Here is a 5,000-nt window from a genome sequence, read left to right as displayed (position 1 = left end):
AGTTTTTTGAGCATCGATGTGCAAATCATATTTAGCAGTTAGAACGAGATTAGAACCCAGGACCACGCGGTTGTTCTACCAACCTTTGGGAGAGGGCAAGTACAAAACACAGGTCACAAGTCACCGGCCTCTGTTTTACCAATACAGAAACAACCCTATGCGTTTACCAATGCTAACAATTGGCCTAAAAACTCTTGAATGTTTAGGATTCTTTCGGTATTGGTAAAACAATGGCCTGTGAGTTGCGACCTGTGTTTCAACGTATCCTCTACTTGTGAAATGACTATTCTCGACAATTCCTTAGTTTCTCTAAATTCACTATTAGGAACTCTAAGATAGTACACGACTGTCGACTGGGACGGTTAGATGAGTTTCATATGCATGTCACGCAAAATCCACGTGACATTTGACCGTCGTGCTTCTGGGACGGTATGTTTTCGCCGAATGTGTCTCATAGTGAAATCTACGTTGAAAACGGTAGGAATTCATCCATACTTATTCGCATTATTTTAGTCTTTTCCTTTATTATGCATTGAAAACTGATCACCCAAATGGGTTAAATGTGCATTTGGCTGTGTTTGTCTTGATTTATCCATCGCTGAAATGAAAAAATCTGGCGAAAATTCTGAGTTCATTCAAGACATCACTCGGCCACATCGCGGCTCAAACCAAAATTTGGTTGTTCTCAATGTAGCGTTATCCATAATGCACCATGACACAGTAGGAAAGCAGAAAAGAAAGGTAAAAGAGATAATTTTAGCCGCATTTTTTGTTTATGAACCAATTCCCCTCAGCGGATTTCCCAAGGAATCTAAACAAAATGGTTCAAATTCCCAGTAAGTATAAAGAGAATTTACTGATTCGTATCCATCGTATAAAATAAGAAATTCCTCCTCGCTAATTGAACCTTCTGCAAAAGAAATTACAAGAGAATTTCTTGCCTCTTCAAAAGACATGTTTATTCCACCGTCCTACGGTCATGTTGGCCGAATCTTAAGTTAAGAATTTTCGCGCCTTTCTACCGTACTCGTCCAAAGTCTCCGGTATACGCATGCAACCGTCCCAGCCTACCGTTGTCCACTATCTTAAAGTCCCTATTATCGTCAATTTAGGACGCTTAGCGCCTGATACGGATTATGGGAAATGAACATCTATTTTTAAAATCCGAACCCCAATGCCAAACTCGCTGGACTCGAACCTGGGAATGTTCGATTATTAACCCTTTCACTTAACCACTAGACTAAAATAAGATAATGTCAATAGATTTTTTCTTCCGAATGCCACTGTAAAGGTGTATTATCATCGGCTAAGAAACAAGAAGACGAAGACGACGACGACGACGACGACGACGACGAAGACGAAGACGAAGACGAAGACGAAGACGAAGACGAAGACGAAGACGAAGACGAAGACGAAGACGAAGACGAAGACGAAGACGAAGAAGAGGAAGAAGAAGAAGAAGAAGAAGAAGAAGAAGAAGAAGAAGAAGAAGAAGAAGAAGAAGAAGAAGATCGTTTCCCTAATTTCCCGGTTCCTTTAGTGTTTGCGTTGCAGATAGGCACATATTATGTGCCGAAAATTTATTAGACTGAAATCAATGGGATTAAGGATTCACTGCTAATAAAACTCAAGTCGAACCAGGGAAGAGCCTTGTCGCCGAGAAATCCGGAAAATCCGCCTTTTCCATGCATGCCGAAAAATGATTGGAATGAAATCAATGGCATTAAGGAATGACCGCTGATAAAACTCAAGCCGAACAAGGGAAAAGCCTTGTGTCCTGGAAATCCGGAAAATCCACCTTTTCCGTGCATACCGAAAAGTTGTTGGAATGTAATCAAAGGCATTAAGGAATAACCGCTCATAAAACTCAATATACTTACAGAAAAAAAGAGAAGTATTATATTATATTATATTATATTATAATATATTAACATGGAATAATTGTTAAATATTCATATCTCCGGGAAATCCGTGAAATCCGTATTTTCCGTCGTCAAGTAAAAGTTTGTGATAGACAGTAGTCAGTCGTTACTGCAAGTTTAATCATACAACATTCATGTCTCCGGGAAATCCGGGAAATCCGTGAAATCCGTATTTTCCGTAATCACCAAAATTGTTTACCTGTGGTGTGAATAACTTTTCAGCATGAACAGAAAAGGCGGATTTTCCGGATTTCCCGGACACAAGGCTCTTCCTTGGTTCGACTTGAGTTTTATCAGCGGTCATTCCTTAATAACAATGATTTCAGTCCAATGACTTTTTGGCGGGCACGGAAAACACGGATTTTCCGGATTTCCCGGGCACAAGGCTCTTCCCTGGTTCAGCTTGAATTCTGTCAGCGGTCATTCCTTAATGCCATTGATTTCATACCAATAACTTTTTGGCATGCACGGCACAAGTTTCTTTCCTGTTTCGGCTTGAGTTTTATTAGCAGTCAAGCCTTCATGTCATTGATTTTAGTCAAAGAGCTTTTCGGCATGCACGGAAAATGCGGATTTTCCAGTGATCTCCCGGACACGTGGTGCTTCACTCGTTTAGCTTAATTTTTGCAGCAGTGAGGCAGAAATACACTAGATTTTAGTCAAACATGTTTTCAACATTTTTGCGGACACAGTTATCTTTTAAGTTGCTTGTTAGGACGAATAGTGTAACTCATTTTAATTGATCACAGAAATTTTGCTCTTTTTCATTGATGTCGTGTTCGTTGCCAGAGATCTGATAACTTTCAATATCCAGTAACACGTTTCTAAGATTTACAAGCATGTGTCACAGAGCCTGATCTCAGTGACATGAACAAAGGAGGAGGGATTGCCATAAGCCACATCCTAAATACATTCCTGTTAAAATTTAGTCCTAAATCACTGCACAAAATGTGTCAGGTTTCCCGGTTGTTTCTGTGAATTATTGTCAACAAAGAGAGCTATTACCCGCTTAGGATAACAGCCTTGATTGCATTGTTTGTGCTTTGGATTTCGTTGATTAGATGGCAAGTTTATCTCGGAAAAGTGTTAAATCGCAAAAGCCATGCTGGGTCAACAGGAGTGGCTCGACTGAGTAAACAAGCCAAGCCATCGTATCGATGTTTTGTTTCATTGACTTGATCTTTTATTTCTTTGGGTATCCCGTGGGAAACACCATCATTGTGCGGGAATGGTAGTCAAACGTACAAAAATAGAAACGCCCCTTTTCACACCCATTCGACAGCTACATGATGTGTGACACCTATTTGACGACAAGCTGCAAGCGAACACATGACAAAGAAATAGTAAGCTCTCGTGCATCGTTGATCATTATTATCACGGACAGCGCTTTCAAATTTATTCGTCAACATTTCACTGCTTTGATGCACTATATAAGAGACGCAACCATTTTATAACATCTGTGCTACAGGAGAAAATGCAGCGCACAAGACAACCGTGCCGACAGCTAAATAGTGAAGGGATAAAGAGCGCTGCACTGTGTTATCTCTTACCAGTTTTTATCAGCGGAAGGTGCAGCATCATAAGCGCAAAATGTATTTTTAAAGTAAAAGATAAAGATTTGGGCAGGGCGTGGGCTTCTATTTACAGCAAACGTGATTCATGCGACAATGCTAGTTCAGGTTAGTATTTATTGGAATACCTTTGTTTCCGAGGAAATTTGGAGAACATTTTTTAAGTATCAAAAATGATTAAACGCATTTAACTGTGCTGTGTTTCAGGTAACCACAACGCAGCGTTTTTCTTTAGCGCCATTTCAAGCCAAGAGAAGAAACACGGTTGCATCAACGAAGAAACCGACGATGAGAGTAGTTTTGGCCATGACATACCAAGTTCCATAACGCAACAGTGGCTCGAAGGGAACTTGACAAGTATAAACAAATCACTGTGCCCCGCAATCTCATACTGGGTCTCGTTGACTACAATAAATGGCGCCCCTGCCAGCGCAATTTCGGTTCACAAGGCCCTGCTAAATTGCGGACTGGATGTCACAGCAACCCAGGTAACGAATGTCCTACCTTTCTTTGAGAGCTCTCCTTGAGATGTGTCTAGCAATCCAAGGTAAAGCGAGATAAAAAGAAAAGGAATAAGCACAATCACAGTGCTGCAGGTAGCAAAACAAATCGTGAAAATGTTCTGAGACATTGTTCCATTTAATTTGTATTCATCAGGTGCAGTTCCAGGATGGAAAGGAATCTCCAGCCACGGCAGAACTTTACAAAGTGTTCAAAGATCATAAAAATACTTTCATGCGAGACCTTGTGAGATAATCTTACAAACACTCCTACAGAGACGAGGCCAGGAAGCTGATCGGTGAGGATTGCTTATGCACCCAGTAGTTAGACGATTGTGGCAGTGAAAACGTCGTGCGAGTGACCCTGGTTAATCAGAACTTTCACGCGTCCTTACTGAAAGCAATCGAACGTCTGACCGCGGCAAGGCTACAACTGGACAAATTTGGCTTCGAGTCCAACACGGCGACGTCGCAAGCGTCCACCAGCCAGCCACCGTGCGACGACGAAAAGATGCTGTCAAATAAACTCGCGATCCTGGTTAACGATATAGCAATCGCCATGGGAAAACTTGGCTATGCTACCTACAGAAGAAAAATCTACAAGAAAGATCCCAGATCCACGTTCACTTTTTCATACAAGTGCGAGACAAGGGCTTTCGTAAACACCTTGGCCACCAATGAGCACACCAATGAGCAGTTTAAGTCGCGGATGCTTCCGCAGATGAAGAAAATCATTGAACTGTTGTCGGATCCTTATTGTGAGTTGTTTCGACCACTAACTGTGGATTACGATCTCATCGAAGTGAGCAACGGCGCTTGCTGATCATTGAAAGGAAGGAATTTCGTCGAGGACGCCATCGAAGAACACCAATTAGGCAAGGTATCGCCCAGAGCGTTTTGCCCGTACGAGCCAAACCAAATTCCCGACGCAAAATACTTTCGCCAGATTTTGGAAAACAGTCTCACTCCTGACGACGTATGTGGCTTCTGCGAAGAGTTTGTCAAAC

General features: G+C 41.7%; 2 protein-coding genes, 1 long non-coding RNA gene and 1 pseudogene across 3 annotated transcripts in view; 2 read left to right on the top strand and 2 right to left on the bottom strand.

Moving 5' to 3' along the window:
• LOC137967897 (uncharacterized) overlaps positions 1 to 5,000 on the top strand; it is a 191,754-nt gene that overhangs the window by 134,378 nt on the left and 52,376 nt on the right. The gene's annotated exons all lie outside the window — the stretch shown is intronic.
• The window catches only part of LOC137967887 (uncharacterized), a 131,878-nt gene that overhangs the window by 85,868 nt on the left and 41,010 nt on the right, over positions 1 to 5,000 (bottom strand). The gene's annotated exons all lie outside the window — the stretch shown is intronic.
• Positions 1 to 5,000, bottom strand: part of LOC137967895 (uncharacterized) — a 17,277-nt gene that overhangs the window by 2,135 nt on the left and 10,142 nt on the right. The gene's annotated exons all lie outside the window — the stretch shown is intronic.
• LOC137967541 (uncharacterized) overlaps positions 3,397 to 5,000 on the top strand; it is a 1,956-nt pseudogene continuing 352 nt past the window's right edge.

Source organism: Montipora foliosa, chromosome 8, assembly GCF_036669935.1.
Source record: "Montipora foliosa isolate CH-2021 chromosome 8, ASM3666993v2, whole genome shotgun sequence".
Lineage (NCBI taxonomy): Eukaryota > Metazoa > Cnidaria > Anthozoa > Scleractinia > Acroporidae > Montipora > Montipora foliosa.
The sequence above is the reverse complement of the archived record's forward strand: the minus strand, read 5'-3'. Positions and strand labels throughout refer to the sequence as shown.